The 24228-nt window shown below is 39.1% G+C and overlaps 1 long non-coding RNA gene across 1 annotated transcript in view; it reads right to left on the reverse strand.

The window, feature by feature from the left end:
• LOC124084270 (uncharacterized) overlaps positions 1-24228 on the reverse strand; it is a 106060-nt gene that overhangs the window by 35168 nt on the left and 46664 nt on the right. The window lies entirely within an intron of this gene.

Consider the following 24228-nt stretch of genomic DNA (forward strand, 5'->3'; position numbering starts at 1 on the left):
TGCATCTGTACAGGTGTAAGTCTCTTCTAAAACCCTAGGAGCAGTTATGGCTTTTAGGATGAGGTCCCCCTTTTACTTCTCACATCCATGCAAAGCCAATAACAGGCAGGGGGGTGAGTCCGCATTGAATTATTCTTAAACAGAAAAGACCACCTGATGGTTCACCTTTTTATTGAATTCCAAAATCCTGGAGTCATATGAGTCCAAAGGGGAGACTTATGAGAGTGGGAGGAGGAGGAGCAGTGAGAAAATAGAAGAAAAAAAAAAAAAAAAAAAAAAAAGCCTCAGTGTTCTTGCTGCTCATTAGACCAGCACTGAGCCAGTTCTCCTATGGCCTGAATAACTGATACTTTTTATAAGTAACTGAAGAGCTATAAAAAGCTTAACATTTCAGAAAACAACAAACAGCTGTGGCAAATGAGCAAGAAAATTCTGAAGAGTGAGCCTGTCTGGGTGGCAGGAGGTCACACTGCCTCACCAGGAAGTGCTAAAACATCACTTGCATTTGCTACCTCATGTGTCTCCCTAGCTCACACTTCTCCCCACATGTCACCCCCAATCCCCTATCAAAGTAGAACAAATGCATGTCACCAGAATCCTTAGCAAGTATTTCCTGAAAATGGCATTTCTTAACTAGGGTACCTAGCCATGTGTTGAGCTGTGGTACACGTGAGGGGGTCCTGATCAACAGAGTGAACAAGCACCCTTGACTGAGTTCAGCTTCCACTTCGTTCAGGCTGAGCCTCACTGACCTGGGACCCCTGGGATTAATTTACATGCACCTTGAGGTGCATACAACTGCTTTTTCCTTTAACGGGAAATGTCATCTGCAGGATCCTCAGCTAGTGATGGACAGCAATAGACCTCCCAACTTTCTCTGTTAGTTGTCCATAAACTCAATAATAAGGCAATTACCAATGGTACCCACTATGGTAAAGTGATAAAATATTTTGGCTTTGGCTTCTCAAATCCCACTCTGATGCCTGCTACTATTGACCTTGAGCAAAAATAACTAACCCCTCCACACCTGAGTTTCCTTAGCAGTAAACAGCAAGTCGAACGAATTTATCTTCCTCTGGCCTTAAGATAAGCCTTAAGTGGGCTTGTAAGATAATGCTCCAGGATGACTTGGAGATGGCACATAGCCATCTTCCCATATTTCTAAGCCTTAGGTAATTTTCTTAATAGCACATAATAAATACCAGTTGGGACAAATAGAAAATAAGTGGGAAAATACTATACCTAGATCTAGCCATATAGATAATTGTGTTAAGTCTAAGTGGACTACACACTTTTAATTGAATGGCAGAGTTTGTCATAATGGATGCAGAGCAAAATTCAACTATATCCTTCCTGTAAAAGCTACACTTTAAATATAAAGATTCAGATGTATTGAAGTGAATTGTCTGGGTAAAGATATATAAATAGCAGAAGAAGGCTATAATGGCATTAGTAATATCAAAGTAAGCTTAACCACAAAGAGTTTTTCCAGAGGAAAAAGGGGACTTTCCTAACACACATACACACACACACACACACACACACAACAATCATAGTTGTATAGGCTCCTAATATCGGAGCTTCAAAATACATGAAGCAAATATTCACCATCTGGATAATTCTATACAACTATAGGGGGAGATTTATAGTCCTCCCCATATCAACTAATAGAACAACTAGACAAGATCTAAACAACATTATTAATAAATATCATCTGCCATAAATTTTCTTTTAATTTGGATTCATATCTTCAGACACTTGAAAAGCTACTGGCTCTGGTCCACCAGCCCCAGCATGGAAGCCACTCAGGCTGCTCTTCAGGCAGTACAGACATGAGGATGTTATACTACAGGAGCCTTTCAAGCCTATAGGTTAAGGAGTGGCTGCTAAGAGCCGTAAGGTCTATGAATATGGCTTATTTTCTCTCCTGAGCCTATTTTCTATGAACCAACTATAGAAACTCCAGTCTGCCCCCACAGTCATCCTGCCATCTGCTAGGCTTGGTGGCCATTGCTGTGCCCTCATAACCCTCGCCTAAGATCCTAAGATGCCTAGAACTGCCACAATAAGTATTTAACACCCACATGCCATGTGTGTTGCCTAGAAAAAGACCTCCCTGTGGGGAAGATGTTGGAGGTCATGTGGGATATTAAAATCTTTTGAAAATGTCCACAAAGAATTTATATTTAGGCTGTTCCCCTTAGGTGAATTCTAAACAAATGTGGTCCTCATTTATCCTTATTTGTGTTAACAATTGCTCAAATCTAATCAAAGATTGTATTTGAAGGGAAAAAATAAATGACAAAAAAATTATCTTCCTGAGGAATGCAAAAGATCAGGTTGCTTCTTAGAAATCTTTTCTTCCAGGGCTGTATCTCCTCTATCCACAGAGCATCTGGGGAGTGAGGTATGTGTGATACAAGGGCCTTCTAATCCCAGGTGAATTAGGCAAAACATCCCCAAATGAACAACTTCTTTTGCATTCATTTGAGGACATGGACCTCAAGTAGATAGAATTTTAGTTAAAAGTTAAATATTTCCAAGGTCTATGGATTCTAAATGTTGGCATCTCTAACCATCATAAATCTTTTTTTTTTTTTTCAGTTTTCCATTCACTGCAACAGCCCTCAAACAGGCTGACTATGATTGAGGTCAGACAAAATCTAGGGACTATGGTTTTGGGCAAGAAGGAGGCTTTAAAAGGTTTTCTTTAAGGCTCATAGTTTAAATTTACACTCCTGGTCCATTCAGACTGAGCAGCAAAAGATCATGACATTGATAGAGGTGGAGAAGCTAATTTTTTAATTGTGAGGACTTCTAGTCTCAGGATTTCCTCCCAACAGAGCAGCAGCTCCAAGAGGAAATGGCGTTTCAAGTCCTATCACTTCTAGACCCATTGGCAGCTCCCACATTCTCTCCTTCAAGAATATTCCTAGCACCATGCCTGACAACAGCAAAAGCCCAGTTAGCTCTAGAAGACTTGGCCATTGATAACAAGATGTTCTCTCCTTTCAGGACCTTATTTCCTTGGATCCTTCCTCCCTGGATATACCCTGTTAAAAAGGCACACAATTTTAATATTCTTCCCTTCTTCAACAGAGGATTATCCTTTGCTGACCCGCAAGAGAACTTGATTTGCTCCATGATTAATTTTTTCAATGCTCTAGAAGGGCATATAGGTGACCAGCATGAGGGGAAAGTGCTTGAGTGAACACGTTTTTACTGGAACTTGTCCTATTGCAAATCTCTTCTGCCAGATTCCATTAGGAAATTGCAAGCGGATTCATACATCCAAGTGCTCCTCTCTCTCCTACTCATAAATATATAGACATCATATGGCAGGGAGGGAGAAGAGGCTGATTCTTTCTCATGGCATACCCTTGCACAGCAGACGTGTAGGCAAATGCAAATACTGAACACGGTAGTTCGTGCATATGTGCACATGAATATATATCATGTTATTACTACTCATCAATGAGATTCCAAGTAGCTACTGAAAAGGGGAGGGCAAAGTCACAATCAATACAGCTGTACTTCAGAATGTTAATTGAAGGCAGTGACAAGAAGACAGGCAGCCTGCCCCTAGCAATATGAAAAGAACAGGAACACCTAAGGATTGATTAGGGGCTGGGCCAAATCCAGCCCTGAACTCATCACAAATTATGCTAACAGCTCCTGAGGGAAGGCTCCAATTGGCATTTTTGAGCCAGGCATCCCATTCTTTTGATACAGACATCAGGACTGTCTGGGAGATGATTGGAGAATAAAAAAGCCCAAGTAAGAAATGAATTTGGGAAGGGCTGCTTTCCCACCCAAATGCTTTCAATTTCCCTAAGAAATCTCTTGGCTTCTTTAAAACAAGCTGATATTATGATTCCACTTTGTCATTCGGATCCCTAATAAAAGGCAAAGCCAGCATGCAGAGAGTTAAAGAGAATCGTAGATGAAAACATCGGTGGACAGGTAGAAATATTGCTAAGCCCTCCAGCTGGAATTGCAGAAGAAAACAAAGAAAAAAAAATGTTTTTAAGAGAATGTTCTTTAAGATTTTTTTTTTCTGTGTTCTTTCAGGAACACTTAGGTCTTGTCTTTTAGTAGACAGAGACATACACGTAATCACAAGCATATTATATGAAAGAAAAATGTATAGACCTTCTAGACCCCAAAATATATAGCAACAGTTCCAATTTTCATTACCAGAAATAACTAGAGGAAATGAGAAGCAGGTGTGGGAAGGCTTCTCTGAGCAATGCCAGGGCTTCATTTTAATTCAGCTGCGTATGGCCTGCCACAGTCTCCCCATCTTGCTGCTCATATATTCAGAGGTCAAGCTACTAAAATGAGCCAAATACACTCAAATGATTTTTTTTTTTTTAGACCCCAGCTCTGCATTGCTTGCCAATGGAACACTTCACCAACTTCTGGCAGCACGACGTCTCTTCAGTAGGAAGGATAGTTTCTCCTTAGATTACATAAAATGTTTGAGACATAGCCGTGGGGATTTCAGAATTAATCAAAGAGAATATGAAACTGTACTGGGATGGGTGGTAAAAATCTGACATGTGTTCTATATGTCTTCTATTGGTAAATTAAATCTTAATGGAGAATGGTGTATGTGGATTGTTGATATTAGGAACTGTTCATTACCATGTTAATAGCTGATAATGTCTTTTGTTTGAAGACTCCTGCCTGGAGAAAAGGAAAGGTGAGGTAGATTGGAGGGGTACCTCTTTTCCTTTTCACTATAATCCACATTTATGTTTTTTTTTTTTGTTCTTTGGGGAATCTTTTTAATCCTTTGAAAATTTAGAGTTGCCCAAGAATTAATGCCCACATAGAATAAGGAATAGCTACTTCACTGGACAAGATTCATACTGAAGTGCTTGTCATAGGATGGACCTTTGATAATTTACAACTCAGCTCTGGGAGTATCATAATCATATATGGCAATTTCACCAGAGAAAGAGGATTAGGAAAAGGGCTTTAGCCCTGGTCCTGCTCCATTCTGTTTACTAATCTTTGACAAGTCACTTACCTCTATAGAACTTAATTTCCCTGTCTGTGAAATGAGACATTGAACTAGATGATTTCCAAGGTCACTTTCTGCTATAAAATTTTATGATTCTAAATCCTTGGTCCTCTTGGAAAAAGCACATGTGGTTCTGATACTATGAATTTGCTACAATTCACCCTATGGTGAGCTAAAAAAAAAAGACCTTAAAGTGACAAATGATTATAGCTAACAATAAGAGGGTAACCATGATTCTAATAAATAAATCTGCTAAAAATTCATCCCCGTGTAAGAAACATTAGCACAACTGTGGTCTTTTTTAGCTATGGTAGACTGTTGGGGCTCAAATTCTGGCAAGAGAACTCTACAAAGAAAGGTCAGAACCTCAAATTTGGGACTTGAACTCACTTTGCCCAGTGATTTCACCCATTGGATACCCCAAGAATGATGACTGTTCCTTATTAAGCCTTTAGTCTAACCAGAAGACCCACAATGACTTCATGCATGGATGTGCCAATCTCAACATCTTGGATGGTTAGACAAGAGTCCCCAAAGAAAGGATAGGTTATTACACCAGCTGCTCAGAAACTTTCAAGGCCAATAAACTCTTCTTTTGTGGTTGGTGTCAGTGATAAAGTGCTTCAACTAACAAGTTTGACAACTTCCTAGGACCTAAAACTCACCCAGACCTCCATTTATTTGGGGCTTACCTTTCTGCTCTTCAACTGCGGTGACTGCCTATGTTGACCCTGATTTTTAATTTATTTTTATTTTTTTTGCCAGTACTGGGTACTGAACCCAGGGCACTTTACCACTGAGCTACATCACCAGAATTTTCTTATTTTTTTTTTTACTTTGAAACAGGGTCTCAAGAAGTTGCCCTGACTGGTCTTGGACTTTCAATCCTCCTGCCTCCTGGAATTACAGGTGTGCATTACCACACCTGGCCACTCTGATTCATATAATAAACTCCTAACTGCTAGAAGCAGCACTGATGTAAACATGCACACTGCTCCCTTGGGAGTGTGGGTGCACATTGCTTTGCTCAGACATGTGTATGCTCCCTTTATGAGGGTGGTTGTCTAAAAAGATAAAATCCTTGGGTGATCACAAAGCTAAACTGTCTTGAAATTGTAGATATCAATCTGACTCTGGTTTCAGTAATGTTGTTAAAATTTTGTGTTTTGCCCTGTTGTTAATGGGGAAAGGCCTGTGTGGTATTTGCATTCATAAAGGCCATTTTGTTTACATGGCATTTAATCCAGATGATTCAAAAATATATTTGGACGAATAACTCTTGTTTTGGGTTATAGAGCCTCTCTGTCTCTCTCTTTCATTTTTAAATAGTTACTCATTATAATGTGAAATACATTCAAACTTTTTGAAAACTCTGAACTATTGTTCTGAACTTAATAAAAAGACAACCCACTAACTAACACAGAATTTCAGATGGATTTATTACTTTTGTAAATTATCTCTGGCTGGTACAGAAGCAACTGTCATGAACTGAATTTACTTTCCCTTCCCTAAATTCAGATTCTAATATCCTAAACCCCAGAGCTAAGAATGTGACCTTGTTCAGAAACAGGAGCATTGCATATGTAATTAGTTAAGATGAGGTCATGCTGAAGCCGGTGAGCCCCTTGTCCAATATGACTGGTGTCCTTTGTGGTCATCAACCTCAAAGAGGAAATTCAGAGATAGACACAAACAGGGTGAAGGCCATGTGAAGGCAGAGATCATCAGGTCAATACCTCTACAGGCCAAGAAACGTCAAATATTGCAAGAAAACCACTGGAAGCAGAAGAAGGTACAAAATAGCCCTCAGAAGGACCCAACCCTGTTGACACCTTGATCTCAGAGTTCTGGCCTCCAGAGGTATGAGACAACACATTTCTGTTGTTTAAGTCACTGTTTGGGGTTCTTTTTATGACAGACCCAAGTAACTAATAAAATCTTTAAATTTGGAAATTTTCTTCTGGGTTTTAAATTAAGAACAAAGTCTCTAACAATTTGTATAAGTCTGATTTGTTCATCACACTACAAGTATGTACACACACACACACACACATTTACATGACCACGCCCAAACATGGGGCTAGGTGTCTGGACTCAGCCCCATCTTGTTGGGAAGGCCCCGGATGCCATGCTGTAATAGTAGACGTCAACAGGGATGGTGTTTTCTTACTCTCAGTCTTGAATTAGTAAAAGATGAAGAAGAAAAAAAAAAGCACACTTGCGTATTCACTGGTTTAGGCCCAGTCATGATTCCTTTAAAGACGCTGCCAATAGATTTTAGTCATTCTCTGGCATAGGTTTCTCTTCAACCGCAAACACGACATAGTTGCTGAATGAGTCACCACCTTGAGTAATCTAATTCCTTGACCAGTACTTGCCTGCCGCTCACAGCACACAGGGTCTTTAGCTGTGTATTTTGTTTTGCTCCATTCCCCGGATCTTCTTTAATACTTTCTGAAGGGCAGGGTTAAAGATTTACTATGAATCTTTAGAGGAAAATCTCGCTCACTCAGCAGCGTGTGAACTGGCTAGTCATCAAGAACCAAAGCGTTAGGCTTTATTAAGCTTTCCCATACCTTGAGCTCAGCTTGATGTGTTCTTATTACTGGAGGGGAAAAAGTAGTAAATGTGAGCTAGGAAACATCCCCCCTGGAGCTGTAAGCTTTTTGCCAAGGAATCCAGGTAGAAACAAAGGGAAAGAAACAGTGGTGTGCAGGGAAGAATGGCAGTGGACAAAGAGCCCACTCATGTCCCCAGCCAGACTATAACAGGAGGACGATATGTGTCATCCGAGTTCTGATTTCTTCAGGAGAAATGTAATAAAACTGTCACCAAAGGGTTATTTCTATCAATAAGGACTAAAGCAAATAGATTTCTGAGTTTATTTTTTGCATTAGTTTGTGTGTGTGTGTGTGTGTGTGTGTGTGGCTAAAAGATACTTTCTCTATCAACATATAATAACCACAAGATCCTTTGTTCTTTAACTTGGAAATATTTTATTCTTTGGGGCTGGTAAATGGAAGCATTTTGAATATTTGTAGCATTTTCTTCTAAGTACAGTTTTATTAGTGTCTACCAACTTTTGTTTTTGGCAGCGGTGGGGCCAGAGGGGTGCAGGGGGAGGGGGTACCAGAGATTGAGCTCAAAAGCACTCAACCACTGAACCACATCCCCAGCCCTATTTTGTATTTTATTTAGAGACAGGGTCTCACTGAGTTGCTTAGCACCTTGCTGCTGCTGAGGCTGGCTTTGAATTTGTGATCCTCCTGTCTCAGCCTACCAAACCGCTGGGATTATAGGAGTGCACCACTGAGCCCGGCTCTACCAGTTCTTCTTGAGGTCCTTTCTCTTCTACTTCCAATCACTTTCTAATTTTTATTTTTCCAAGAGCGGGTATTAAATGTTATGAAAATAGAAATGGGAATAAATGGAAGAAAAGTCCTTTCAATTCATTTCAACTATGCTGCCCTCCTGTCATCCAACCTTACTAAATACAGGGGAAAAAAAGACAGGTCTTAAGTTTATATTCTAAGTGGGAGCGCTTCCACAGAAGCTAAAGAACTGCTTGATAGTATTATCCACAACTTAAGTTTGCATAGCAGGGTTACCACTCTCTCAAAGTCCATTTGTTCTGGTTTGGATATGAGATGTTCCCTAATAAGCTCATGTGACAGATATTGCAAGGATGTTCACAGGAGCAATGATTAGATTACAAGAGCTGTAACTTCATCAGTGCATTGACCCTTTTGATGGATTAATAATTTGAAAGGATTACCACTTTTAACCAGAGACCAACCAGCAAGGGCCTTGGTTGCACCAAAACTGTGAAGAAGGTAGCAGGGTCATCACTGAAAAGTGCTATGTGCACCTAAGCCACAACTTCCATACAAACCAGTTCCTGTGGGAGGAGATTGCCATTATTCTGAGCAAGAAGCTCTGGGCAAAGATAGCAGACTATGTTCTACATTTGAGGAAGCAGATTCAGTCCTCTCTGTGAGAGGTGAGATACATCTACCTCAGGCTACAGGAAGAATAGAGAGAAAGGAGTGATAACTATCTTCCTGAGGTCTCAACCCTAATCAGGTCATTGAGACAGAACATGACACTAAGGATGAAGATTTTGGACTTTGGCACTCTTTCCAATCTATAGCTCATGTAGCCTAAAATTGGGATGAATTTCAAAACATCATGTGAAGCTGTTGGAGTCTTTCTGCTATGCTTTAGTAATTTTTTTAAAGTTATATAATCAAAACAATATGTTTCTGGCATAAAACAGTCACAGATCAATGCTCATAGACAAAAACCCAACATGTAGAGTCAACTAATTTTCAACAAGAAGACATAACGGGAAAGGAATAGGTTTTTCAACATATGATGCTGGGAAAAGGGGATATCCACATGCAAAAAAGAATGAATTTGGAACCTTATATTATACCATGCAAAAATATTGACTCAAAATGGATTGAAGACCTAAACATAAGACCCCAAACCATAGAATTCCTGAAAGAGAGCATGGGAGAAACTTCTTTGATACTGTTCTTTGCAATGATGTTTTTGATGTCAGACTAAAAGCTGAGGCAACAAAAGCAGATATAAATAAATAGGATTACATTCAAATTTTTAAATGTCTGCATAACACAGGAAACAACTGACACAATGAAAAGGCAGCTTCTGGTTGGGGAGAAAAATATTTGCAAATCATATGTCTGATAAGTCATTAACATCCAAACTATATAAGGAACTCAATAGGGAAAAAATAGCCCAATTTAAAAATGGGCAAAGTATCTGAATAGAGAATTTTACAAAGAAGACATAAAAGCAGCTGACATGTACATGAGAAAAGGTGTTCAACATCACTAATCATCAGGAAAATGCAAATCAAAACCACCAGACATCACCTCACACCTGTTAAGACAGCCATTATAAAAAAAAAAAAGGACAAGAAATAACAAGTGTTGGCAAAGGGATGGAGAAGATGGAGGCCTTATACACTCTTGGTGGAAATGTGAATTGGTACAGTGCAGAGTTTCCTCAAGAAATTAAAAATAGAACTACCATATGACTATATGTATATATATGCATATATATATACACCTATGTATGTATCTATGTATATATACATAGATACATATATATACATAGATATAGATATACATATACATAGATATGTATATATACATATATATACATACCTAAAAGAATTCTCTTCTAGATATATATTCAGAGGAAATGAAATAAGCACCTGTAGAGTTGTCTGCACTTTCATGTTCATTGCAACATCATTCACAAGAGCCAAGACATGGAAACAATATATATATATACACATATACACATATACAATATATATATATATATATATATATATATATATATATATATATATTCACACACAATAGAATAGAATCAATAGAATAATATTCAGCCTTTATAAAAGAGATCATGTCATTTATGGCACCTTGGATAAAACTAGACAATATTATGGTTCGTGAATAAATCAGACACAGAAGGAAAAATACTACATGATACCACATGTGAAACCTTAAAAAAAAGTAAAATACATAGAAACAGGGAGTAGAACCAATAGTTTTAGGGGCACAGAAGGGTGGGGAAAAAGTAGGTCAAAGGTACGAAGTTGTAGCTATGTAGGATTAATGTTTAGAGATCTAGTGTACATCATGAGGACTAAAGTTAATAATATTATGTTGTATATGGGGAATACACTGAGTATTTTAGAAATTTGCACCACAAATTAAGTGTGTCAAGTGATGGATATGGAAGCCAGGTGCAGTGGTGCATTCCTGTAATCCCAGCAGCTCAAGAGGCTGAGGCAGGAGGATCGCAAGTTCAAAACTGCCTGAGCAACTTAGTGAGGCTCTGAGCAACTTAGTAAGACTCTGTCTCAAGTAAAATATAAAAAAGTGGGGGCTGGGGATTTGGCTCAGTTTTTAAGTCCCCCTGGGTTTAATCCCTGGTACCAAAACATTTTTAAAATAAATAAATAAAATGATGGATATGGAAATTTGCTTGATGTAGTAATCACTTTGCTATGCATATGTATATCAAAAATCATGTTGTACACCTTAAATATAAATAATAAAAAAGAAGTTTTCTGGCAGAGTAAACAAAGACACTTATTTGCTGTTTGACAGTAAGCAAATGTCTTAATATTTCTAAGATTTAGTTGCCCTATCAATAAAATGAGGATAATATTAGAACCTTGCCCATCAGATTACTTTTGAAGAGCAAAGAAGACAATCCAAGCAAGCACTTAACACTAATCAGTGCATAGACCTAGCAAGTCCTCAATAAATCATGGTTATCGTTAGTATCATCAATGTTTGTTTCCAGTCTTTTACCAGCATGAGTAAAAGCAGACAAGCAAAGCCCTAAAGAGTCTAGGACTCTATATTATAATCCAGGCTCTTGCTCCAATGGTAGTTTAAACTCTTTACTCTGAAAACACATTTTTGGAATAGTTCCACTTGTATCTTGTTCAGCAAAATTAACATCCCAGGTCCACAGCAAACATTCAGTCATTGGAAGTGAGTCACCCTCGCTTCACTCCTACTGCACTGGATTGCAGAATTGGTTGGAAATTTTTTACACCCATCCTGGCACTGTGTCCAGTGAGTGAGGCTGAGCTGCCCCAAACCTAGGTATGCCTCTCCAAAGAAGAGCAAGCTCACAACTCTACTCCAATTGATAGTGACTGAACCAAATTTTGCGAACATACACAAGGCTAAATCCTCTTATGTACTGACTAGGAAAAGCCCACTCAAGTCGTCAGAAAGTAAAGGAATGTAAAAAGCAGCAAAGTGTCCGACAAATTGCTGGCAATAAAGACAGGCTGGGATGACAGAGGGAAGTAACATGGGGTTTTCCTGATTGGACTAGGGTCTGAGCATAGCTTTGAAGACTGTTTAAATAAGAAAAGGAGAAGAAACACTAACACACACCTAATCTCAAAATCTCATTAGTCTCTGGCTATGTACACCGCCTCTTAATGTAATCAGGTAACTACATTTTTCTGTGACTTAGATCATCTGAATACACAAACACACACACACACACACACACACACACACACACACACACGGCCTGAGGTTCAGATAAATTACACATATCAACGCTCACATGAGTAGAAATGGTTTACCTGTTTTCAGGTATGGTTGTGGCATCCCAGCCAGTTCCCCAGATTTGCTTTCGGAGGATGTTGAAACCCTGCGACTTTTAGAGAAGAGGGAGTCCAGGCTTAGAAGGGTGAACACAGATGGATGCATCCCGAATTGTTGGCATTGTCTTGTTTCTCAGCGCTCCAGAAGTAAATGTGTTCGTCGTTCTCAAACATTTTCTTTTCTTCTGAATTCTCTCCTCTAAGAGGTCTGGGAGGATCTGTGTTAAGATCTTAAATTTGCTACCCTGCCTGCTTTGTTTTTTCAGAGCTTAAAATTTTGAAAATGTTACTTTGCTATCATATGGGGACCTCAGACATTCAGTGAACCTTCATTAAGTGTCTGCTCTCTAAGAGGCATTGTATGGGGCAGAGTGGCTGATCCTGCAAACCTCTATTCAGCTGCAAACAATGTTGAAGTCCATCTATGTACCATGCACTGAAGATGTTAATTTGAATATCTTTGAGCTCCAATTTATGGACAAGCTAGAGATGTGGACATGCAAATGGAATTGCAACACATTGTGGAAGTGCAAAACAACCATTAGATCTGTGCCCCGCCCTCCCCACTCACACCTTGTTTGACCCCTCCAGTAGAAATGCCTGGACACATGTGATGGCACTACTGGAACCTCTTGGAGAAGATAGAGGGTCACAGGATTCCAGCACCAGTGTAGCATCACCCAGAGCAGAGTTCCTTCCACAGAAGAAAAACAGCCTAAACAAGACAGTGCATCTTCCCGAAACCCCTTCAAGGCTCACATTTTTGTCTATATGTTTCTCTTAAGAACTATAAAATTTGCCAGATGGGGTGGTGCATGACTGTAATCCCAGTAGCTTGGGAGGCTGAGACAGGAGGATCATAAGTTCAAGGCCAGCCTCAGCAACTTAGTGAGGCCCTAAACAACTTAGTGAGACTCTGTCTCAAAATAAAAAAATAAAAATAAAAAGGGCTGGGAATGTTGCTCAGTGATTAAGCCACTCTGGATTTAATCCTTGGTTCAAAAAAAAGAAAGGAAAGAAAAACTATAGAATTTTCCTGTGGCTCTGGAAAGAAAGGCCTTTTCCTGAGATCTCTCATGCTTCTCTTAATTTTCATGCTCACCTAGTTTTTCTTTCATTCCCTCATATGTCTTGGTGTCTGTGACTTTTCCTCTCTTCCATTGCTCCTATGCTCCTGTCTCCTTGTCTTGTTGGGCCTTCTCTAAATGATGTCTTGTAAACTGTCACCTCCCTAGAATATACTAAAGTACTTGTTTTGCAGTGTGGATAACTCTGCTGTGTTACAACATTTGAAGCATTTGACACATTTACATATAGTATTTTTAAGTGTAAGCAAAAATATATACTTAAAATATATTTCCAATTAAGCAGTGATTTAAAGAAAACTCAGAAAGAGCCTTTATCTCTTTGTTTTTTGTCTGTTTGTTTTGAGACAGGGTCTCACTGTGCTGCCCAGGCTGGCCTTGAACTCCTGGGCTCAAGTGATCATCAAGCCTCAGATTCTCAAGTAGCTGGGACTCCAGACACACACCCTGGTACTGGCTTAAGCCGTTACCTCTTTACACTCATGACTCTGACCCAAAAGAAAGCATGAGGAAAAGAAAATCATATAGTTGTAAGCACTCACTGTCCCCAAATGTCTGCATTTCTGGAAAAATCAAGATATGGAGAATTATGCAGGAGCTAAAGCAAGCCAAAAGTGTACATCACTTTTTGTGACATCCCCCTTGGGTGCTGTGGCTTTGGGGTGCCTCTGTCTTTGAGTGAGACAAGAATGCCATTGTTTTTTCTTTAACCACAATTCTGGGAATGAAGAACAGCAACACTCTTTAGTTTTGCATCTTGGTATAATCTCTTTATTGAAGGCCTACATTTCCAAAGGCCTCAATTTGCAATGTGGATCTTGGAGAGGCTTGCCTAGTAATCAGGAAGAGACAGAGGCAATAGGAGAAGAGGCTATGTTGTGTGCCCTGCATGTGCTCTGACCTGGAGTCCAAGGCCAGGTCAGGAGTCTTCCTCTGCACAGAGCTGGCTGGGAGGCTGTGCTGGGGCTCTGGGGTTGAGGGTATGAGCACAGATGCTGGAACCTGATAGGCTGCTGGTGAACCTTGGCTCCATCTCTTCCTAATGTGACTTGAGCCAGCTACCCAACTTCTCTGGGCCTCAGTTTTCTCACAATGAAATGGGTAAAACAATACAAGCTCTCTTATGGGGTTCTTGTGGAAGCTAAGTCAGTTCTTATACAGTTCTTAGAGCTGCATTTGGGCAGGTAGTAAGCACTTGAGTGTATATTTATTATTATGATTCCCAAGACTCCACAGGAAATCTAGTTAATGATCTTTTTCTGCATATAAACCATGAAACACTAGAATTTAATATGCATGTAATCTCAGATCCTGGTGACAGATTTTTTTTTTTTAAAGACACTGCTTTATCTTAAAACTGTCTTTGATTAACACAACGGAGGTAGAAGACACTGCTGAGCCATTTCAAGGCAGAAAAGAATTGACCTAACTGTAATAGAGTTGTGACGTTGCCTTCTTGATATGTCCTTTCAGGCCTTGGGTGTTCATGAGCTTGGCAAAATGGTCCCTTTGAGACAAACAGACTTTCTCCCCAGATTCCTGGGTTCAGAGAAACCCACAGTTCACCAAGGCAGTTTGCTCAACTCTAATTAGGAACCTGATTGCTGGTTGGCCTTGCACAAAGGACTTTTAATTAGGGCTGAGAACGCTTAGAAAAATCCACTTGGCAAGCCGACTCCCTCCCTCTATCTCTTTTTTAACATCTTGCCAAGATCATAAGGAAAGGGAGAGCTTAATTACAGTTGGTGTATATATCTTTAAGAAAAAAAATACATTAAGTGCTTTAAAATAGGCTCTCTTGGCTCTGTGATCACAAGGATTTTACTCACTTCTTATCCCTGATTGGTCTCATTCTCAGTTACAGATGAATCAGACACATTTTGAGCAGCTTTAAGATTTGCTTTTCATCTGAAGCCAAGTAGGCAAATGGCAGTGAATTCACAAGCTTTTCCAAATGATCTCATAGGTTCCTCTGGCTCCACTTTGGGGGCCGTTTGCACTCCGTGATGCTGTTATCTTAAACACTCCGGGCCTGCTGGTGTCCAAAGAGAGGCCACAGTGTAGGGCAAGACAAGGCGCTCCACTTTCTAGACGGCAAGTTTGAGCCTTTATAATGTGCATATGACAGCTGTGAATTTAAAAAAAAAAAAGGAGAATAAATAGAGCACATTGTAAAAGATTGAGCCGAGAAGGTGAGCCTGGAGGAGGGTAGCGGTGGGAACAGAGCCTTGGGATGCATGCTGCCCCTGGGTCCCTCCTGAGAGCATCCTCATCTCTCAAGACATTGGCTACCCTCTCATTAAGTCTCCCAGCCTGACAACAGGTGACCTAAGTTCCCCATCAATCCATTTGAACCTGACCCTGGCAGCCAGTGACTTTGTAATTATTTATATGAAATATTTGATAGTACATGGAGCAGCTGAACACAGAGTAATGTATGCTCAGGGCAACTCTGGGAAGCTCAGATCAGACACTCAGATGCATGAGATTTTCCAATAGAAGTTTGCTTTGTACCACTCCTTTAGTCTCTGCCTTTTTTCTCAAGTCTTTGTGTCTCAATGCTAAGGATCCCTTTCATCTAATCTCAGGAAGCTTCAGCTCTGCTATTGAATTACATTTCTTCACTTACTATTTATGTTTGATGCAAAAATAAGTAACTGGGTAGAACCAGAAGATGCTGTCACTTACTTCAGAAAGGGATATGTCGATCATTCTTGAGCCCCATCCAGCTCTTTCACACTTTTTAAACGTGATGCTTCTGTGCAGACTCTTGAGTTTGGCTCTCTGGAATTATCTTAAAATGCAGGCGTATACCTTCCTGTGGAGCCTGAGCATCTCATGGTCAATGGGAATTTTAAAGTCCTCTGCCTCTTGACTTAGGGCAACTGGGTAAGGGGTGGAGGAGCCAGGCTGTCTTGAAATTACTTCCCTCCACCTGGGACCATCTGACAGCAACACAAGCCTTCCTTCTGCAAACTTCTTTCTACCTCTGAATCTCTAGTAAGCAGCCATAACAAATACATTTAATTATTTTATGGTGAATGTCATGAGCTAAAAGCCCTTTAATAGCAAAGAAAATATTGGAGGGAGAACAGCTTTCTAATGCAAACCAGGTGAATTTCCAAGATATTTGGCTGATTTATTATACCCTGTGTATGCTTCTCCTTCACATTGTTTTTACCCTGTCTTAAGAGAAATCAGACATCTATTTATCACCATTATGTTCTTCATGCTATTAAAAATAATCAAGTTTATAAGTTACCTTCTCTTCCAACTGCCAGGAACACTCCCCAGAATTTAATACTAGCTCTTCTGATGAACTGGAGAGGGAAATATCATTAACCTTGCTTTACAGATGGAGAAATCTGAAGCCCAGTGAGACTGTTTTGCCTAAAGGTGAAAGTGTTGTTTTAATCCTAGACTTTTACTTTTATCTCTTTAAATTTCTTCCTGAGGGTGGTAATGAGCACGGAGGATGCATCAGAACTAAACCCTGTCTGAAGACTTGTTTATAAAATTATTTCAATAAAATCCACAATCAGATTGGCTGGGGTGGGTCTCCAAACCAAGTGGCTTCCCTAATGAGCACACTCATCAGGACGCACACACTCGTTACTGGCTGGCTTCTCCCACACTTTGTCAAGGCAGGTGGTGAGGCTGGTAGAAATTTATTAGTAATAAAGACCAAAGCTCTAGCAGCTTTAATTCTAGGATCTGGTTTCTTTCTCATTTATTTCGTTTTTTACAAAGTTAGATTGGAAAGTGTTTGCGGAGCAGCTAATCGTGCGACTTCAGAGAGGGATGACTTTGGCACATCCTGCTCATTAGCTCCAAGGCCACTCGAAGCTGACTGTCTTCATCTAGAGGCTGTCTCCTAATTTCCCTTTCTTGTATTTGTGCTTCTTTGGCCTCTGATTTTTTCCTGCTTCCCTGCTTCAACTCATACACATAACTGACTCACACAAAACACTGAATTTTGAAAGAAAAAGGGAATCCAGGAAGGGGATTGTTATGTTTTAGCACTCAGAGCTTCTGGATACTCCTGGGACTCAATAACACCATAGAAAACTAGGTGCTGTGTGTAACACAGTATTTTGGCTATTTACAATCAGACAGCACCCCTGGATACCTGAAGCCAAACTGCAGCCACTGTACAGTTGTCAAAAGGCTCCCTTACTCAAAGGTGAGAAAGTGCTTCTTGGTCTTAAACATCCAACATTTTGTGTACACATGTGGGCATGCCCCCCCACACACACACACGCACATACACACACCCTGACCCAAGTTGGTTCACTTGCCCCTCTGCCTCCACCAAAAGGGAAGAAGGTAAAATGGGAGGCTCCCCCTTCAGCCTTGTCTAATGGAAGCCAAGCTGGTCAGGACTGGTATACATACTTTTTACCTCCTAAGTGAAAACCGCATTTGACATCTGTAGAGAGAGATGTAATCCCACTCTCGTTATTTTAAAAAACATTTACAGTTGTCCAATAAAATTTCTGATTTACAAATGACAAAGCAATATATGTCATTGGTCAAAAATTTAGAAAAAGGAAAACAAAAAATATTGTGCAGAAAATATAAAAGAAACAATATTTTGCTTCTGATTTTTTTTTCACTTAGCACAGGATTTTTGAAGTTTATCCATGTTTCAGCATGTTAAAAACATGTATTCATATTTTATTCATTTTGTATTGCTGAATACTATTCTTTAGTGTGGATATTTTGCATTTTCTTTACCTCTTCAGCAAGTGACGACATTTGGATGGTTCCAGTTTGGGGTCATTATGAATAATGCTACTATAATGGTACTCTAATAAGTAGCATAATATGTTAAATTTGCATATATATCTTGTGCGGATATGTTTTCAATACTCTTTAGATTCCTAGGAATGGAATTGTGGGGTCCTCTAGTATTTAAAGTCCATCAACAGAAATGCTAAATAGATAAACAAAATTTGGTAGATTTCGAACTCATTTCTTTTCTCGAATGGTTTACAAAACATAGAAATCATAATTCCTGAAACTATAAATTCAGTAAGCCACCTGAACTTTGAAAGGAGACTTTAATGATTTTGTTAATTCCTTCTGAAAGTTTTCAGTCTTTTCATATATGTAATCAATTTAATCAGTTTTAGAAACTTTTGCCAGAAAACCAGCCATTTCATCAACATTTTCATAGTCCTTTTCTTGTTGCTGATTATTAGTTTATTTTTCTCGTTTCCTAGATTTACCTGTTGAATAGTATTTCCATTTTTTCGGCCTTCAAAAACATGTAAAACATTTGGATATATCAATTATACTTTACTTTCTCATTCATAAATTATTGCATTTACCTTTCTTTGTACTTATTTAGATTTATTTTATTCTTCTATTCCTCATTTTTAGTCACATGTTTACCATGTATTTGTTTATTTTCATTATCCTTGATTTAATACTGAGAGCATATGACTCCCTCAACATACATCTTTGTACTGATCTGGCTACAGTCCATGAATACGTACAGATAATATGCTGATTTTTAGGACCTGGGATTGTGGCTCAGTGGAAGAGTGCTTGCCTCGCATGTGTGAGACACTGGGTTCAATCCTCAGCACCACATAAAAATAAATCAATAAAATAAAGATTATTTGTCCATCTGCAACTTAAAAAAATTTTTAAATGCTGATTTTTATTACTCTCTAAATAGCTTACAATTATAGTTTTATTATTCTTTTTAATGCAATCATTGTAAAGAATGTTTTTAAAAATTTCCTAGTAGTCAAAGGTTTAAACTTTTCAATTTTTGCTTAGACTATTTTTTGATTTGCTGACTTATTTATTGCTATAAATCTAAATGGCCTGTTTCTTTTTGTTTGTTGTTCTTTGTAGATATACATGAGACTGGAGTGTATTTTGACATATTATACACACAGAGTATAACTTATTCTAATTGATATCCTCTTCTTGTGGTTATACATAATGTGGAGTTACCCTAGTTGTGTATTCATATGCAAGGATAGGAAAGTTGTGTCCGATTAATTAGACTTTTATAATTTTGTTCAGGTTTAATTGCAATTTGAACAAAAGCTTTATTTGTGACCTAATATATTATTCATTTTGCTAAGAATTTTGGATAATACTTCACAAAGCCTTATTCTTTGTTGTTGCTAGGGAACAAAATTCAATATTTGCCTATTAATCAACTTTAATAATTATAGTATTTCAAATCTTGGTGTCTTTTTCTCTCTGTTGATTGTCAAAGTCTGATGCTTAGGCCTCTTATAACAATTGTTGTTCTGTTGAGTTCTCTTTTTGTGTCAATTTTTGTTTTTTATACTTAATCCTGTGCTTTTTATTCCCTTACACCTTCTCTCTACATTGCTCCTTCCATCAACATAAAATGGTCTTTTATTCCAAGTGTTACTTTATGACAAATCCTACTTGGTCTAATTCTTAGTGCTGCTCTTCTTTTCCTTTATTGCACTCACTTTAAAATATTTGGCCATCACTTGATTCTTTTAACCTCTTAGAATTAATTTGTTTGTATTTTTCCTAATTTCAAATTGAATTCTCGTTCGCAGCAGAAATTCTGGCAACTATTGAAAAGCAAACGCATACAAAATCATCCAGTACCCAGGACCCAGGCTTTTGTCCTTTATTTTCCTCCTCTTTTTTTTTTTTTAATTTGCTTTGATATATTCAAAGAAAGCCAAAAGAGCCTACATCAGATGACAGACCAATTAAATCAGAAACTGTATTATTCCACAGGCCACAGCAGACAGAGGCAAAGTCATCAAGAAACAGCTTGTGTTTCTGTTTCATTTCTTGAAATCCAAAACAGCAAATCACATTCCTGTCTTGTCCACTATGGGAGTTCAGAAATAAAAGCATTAGGTGGCCAGGAATTCAAAGTGAAAATGACTCGAATCTGCTGTGGTCTTGAGGAGAAGCTGGGGTGGCTCCCTTGTGTCAGGGCTTCAGACAGGGCTAATGCAGCTGCTGCCACTGAGAAACAACCCAGCTCCAGAGGCCTGGGGTGTAGGGTGTATGTGTGTGATGATGTGTGTGTGTGGTGGGGTGGGGGGATTGTGTATAGTGATATGTGTATGGGGTAATGTGTGTGTTGATGTGTGTGTGCCATGATATATATGGTGATGTGTGTGTGTGTGTGTGTGTGGTGAACTGTGTGTGTGGTGAATTGTGTGTGTGGTAACGAGTATGCATGGTAGTGTGTGTGGTAATATGTTGGGGGTAATGTGTGTAATGATGTGTATGGTGATGTGTGTGTGTGTGAATGTGCATATGTGAGTGGTGATATGCGTGTGTGGTGATTGTGTATAGTGATTGTGCATGTGTGTTCAGGGGGCATGTTGCAGGAGGTGAACCATGAGGTCCTAGCAGCAGAGAGGGTTTGGCTGCAGCCCAGGGGTCCCGCTGTGGGCGAGCACACAGTCAACACAGCTGAATCAGTTTCCTCCCAGACATCCCTGGAGGTTGGAGAAATGCTAGGTCAGACAGCTGCCTCTAGTCACGTTCTGGCTGAAAACTAAGGTCCAGATCTTGGACAAAAATGTATCCTGTGTCAAGGAATCTGAAAATAGGCACTCCAAGGAAAGGTTAAAGGGATCGAATGCTTTCAAAATAAAAGAAAGCATAAGTGGCTACTTAATTACTACCATCAAATCCACGGTTATCTTACAGGGAGTTGCTTGACGGCTTTCTACTTTCTCTGGAAGACAGAAAGAGTGAACTGTGATGTTTTAAAACAAAGGAAAGATCAAGGAGAGTTTCTCAACCCCCAGATTTATATAATATGGAGCAGTCTGCAGGGAGAGGCTATCAAATTTCCATCCCCAGTTATCTCTGAAGAGAGATAACCAGCCATCCAGAGGTTCACAATCCTGTTAATAGCCAGGCACAGGCACGGTGTCTGGGTTCGGCAGACCTGGGCAATAGCTCTGCATCTCCTTGGAAAGGCTGCTCGGCCTCCTCACCCTTATTGCCTTTGTTTGTAACACTGACATAATAATATGTGCATCAAAAATGTTTCTTGCATTAATTCATAGATCAACATATATAAATCTCCTAGCTTAGTTCCTGGTACATAGTAGATATTCAACAAATGTTATCTTCCTACCCTTTTCAACTATGGTTTGATAAGCAGTTGATCCTGTGTGTTCCGTATTAAAGAGAATACTAACTCAATTCCACTCATGAAAGATCTACTGAGCACCTGCTTTATGTAAGACACTAGCATAGACATTTGGTATTTCTTGGCTCCACAGCATCCTTGTCACTCTACTTTTTGTGCATCTCCAGGTTTTATGTGAGGGTGCACCCAAACCTTTTCTCTCTCTTAGTGTGGTTTTGGTGGAGCTTACTGGGTGAAAAATGATCCAGGCATTGCCAATCAAATCATCGGAATACTTTGTCAAGAGAGATTGCAGCCATAGCAATGTTTATAACAGCTCAATTCACAATAGCTAATATATGGGACCAACCTAGGTGCCCTTCAACAGATGAATGGATAAAGAAAATGTGTTATACATACCCAAGGGAACATTACTCAGCCATAGAAAAGAATGACTTTATGAAATTTTCTGGAAAATGGATCTGGAAACTCTTGAGTGAAAGAAGCCAATCCCAAAAAATCAAAGGTCAAATATTCTCCCTGATATGCGTATGCTAACACACAACAAGGTGAGGGGAAGAATAGAAATAACAGTAGATTAGACAAAGGGGGATGAAAGGAAGGGGGACAGGAACAGAAAAGACAGTAGAATGAATCTGACTTAACTTTCCTATGTTCATTTTGAATACCGTACAGTGAATCTCTACATCATGTACAAACACAAGATGGGATCCTAATTAGAATAAGATACATTCCATGTTTGTATAAATATATCAAAACATACTCTACTGTCATGTGTAACTAAAAAGAAAAATACTAATAATAATAAAAGAGATTGGTTCAGGATTGGAAGTACAACCCAAAAAATCAGAGCCAAGACCACTTGCTGGAGCCCCCTGGGGGCTCATCTTCTTTTTTTTTTCCTTTAATTTTTATTGTTGGTTGTTCAAAACATTACATAGTTCTTGACATATCATATTTCACACTTTGATTCAAGTGGGTTATGAACTCCCATTTTTACCCCGTATACAGATTGCAGAATCACATCGGTTACACATCCACTGATTTACATATTGCCATACTAGTGTCTGTTGTATTCTGCTGCCTTTCCTATCCTCTACTATCCCCCCTCCCCTCCCTTCCCCTCCCATCTTCTCTCTCTTCTTAAGCAGGCCTCAGTCCAGAAGGCCAGAGCTACAGAAGCCATGTTGCTTCCTCAAGAGCCTGAGAATGAAAATAGAGAGGAGAGGGGAACTGAGTTTAGAAATAAGGAGAAGCCTACTTAATCCTTGGACTTTTCACTTATGTGACCCAATAAATTCCACTATTTTATTTAAGCCAGTTTGAGTTGCATTTTCTGTTGAGAAGAGTCCAAATTGATATAGGCTGTGAAAGTATTACAAAAATAACTAAGTCAAAAAACTTTTCAGTGATAAATATGAGTTTACAAGAAAAAACAACAGTGCAGAGCAAAATATTTATTATATACGATTTATCTAGCATCTACCAAATGTTGGACATTTGAGCAGTTCTTTTCACACATTGTTTTATTTAATCTTACAACAGCTATTTTTATGGAAATAGCAGCATTTGACTTTAATCTTAAGAGATGGGTAGAAATTGAACAAGTGCAAGAAGAGAGTAAAGAAGGTTAAGTGGAAGAAGAAACAAATGGAGGTGGGAAAACACAAGGACAATTTGGAAAATAGCGGGCATTCCAATTAATTAAGATATAGGGGACATGAAGGATAGTGGTGAGCATGAGTCTGGAGAGGCAGGTTGAGACCAGCCCACTGGGAGTTTGGAATGCTGACAATGAGGTTTTCTATGCAAAGAAATAAGAGAGACCTAAAATCTACTCTCACATGGTTCAGATTTATCTGCAGAAAATATTCTTATAATGCAAAAAAAGTGAAAGCTTTTTTTCCCCCCAAAAGAAGTACTTGTGAACAAGAGGGAAAATATTAATGTATAAGCATTCAAAACTTTTGCCTGTCTCTAATCTTCATGGAATAACTCTTTTGGGTTAGTAGACAGATGACCTCAATTGTGTAGAGTCAAGATAACAGGAAAACAAAGTAAAAACGTTAAAGCCCTGAGAAGGTGAGTCGATCTATATAAAGGGTTTAGGTGTCAGGCAAGAAAGAGAGGCAAGAAGGCTGAGTGCCAAAGTTGAGGACTTGGAAATTGATGAGGAAAGGGGAAAATTCTTAGGGAGCTCTTGTCATCCATGTGTTCAGAGTGACAGGGAAAAGGCGGTGTTAGAAAGTCACGTCACGCACTTTCTTGGAAGGAAAAACAAAGACTTGAGGCCCATCTTTGCAGTTGCTTTTCCACATCCAGGTTGCAGGCACTGGGATTTGTTTCCAAAGGAGGAAGAACTTGAAGTAAAACTCACAGAAGAGCACAATTTGCTGAAATCCTGACATATGCTACAAGATGGATCAAACTTAAAACATTACATTATGGACAGATACTGCATGATTTCACTCATGCAAGGAGCCTGGAATTGGCAAATTCATAGATGCTGGAAGGATGACAGAGGTTACCATCCGGGAAAAGTAGTACAGTGGAGAGGTATTGTTTAATGAGTACAGAGTTCCTGTTTGGCATGATGAAAAAGTTCTGGAAATGGATAGCAGAGATGGTTGCACAACATTGTGAAAGTACTTAACACAATGGAATCAAATCCTTGGAAATTGTTAAAATAACTTTTATGATGTGTATGTTTTACCACGATTTTTAAACCATGCATGATGTAGGGTTATTGATGCTGAAGTAGGGAGTGAGGTTTGGCCAATGGTCCCCATAGACAAGTCTTAATCAGAAG

Source organism: Marmota monax, unplaced genomic scaffold (genome assembly GCF_021218885.2).
Source record: "Marmota monax isolate L192 unplaced genomic scaffold, Marmota_monax_Labrador192_F-V1.1 WCK01_AAM20220418_F8-fsc00013, whole genome shotgun sequence".
Taxonomy (NCBI): domain Eukaryota; kingdom Metazoa; phylum Chordata; class Mammalia; order Rodentia; family Sciuridae; genus Marmota; species Marmota monax.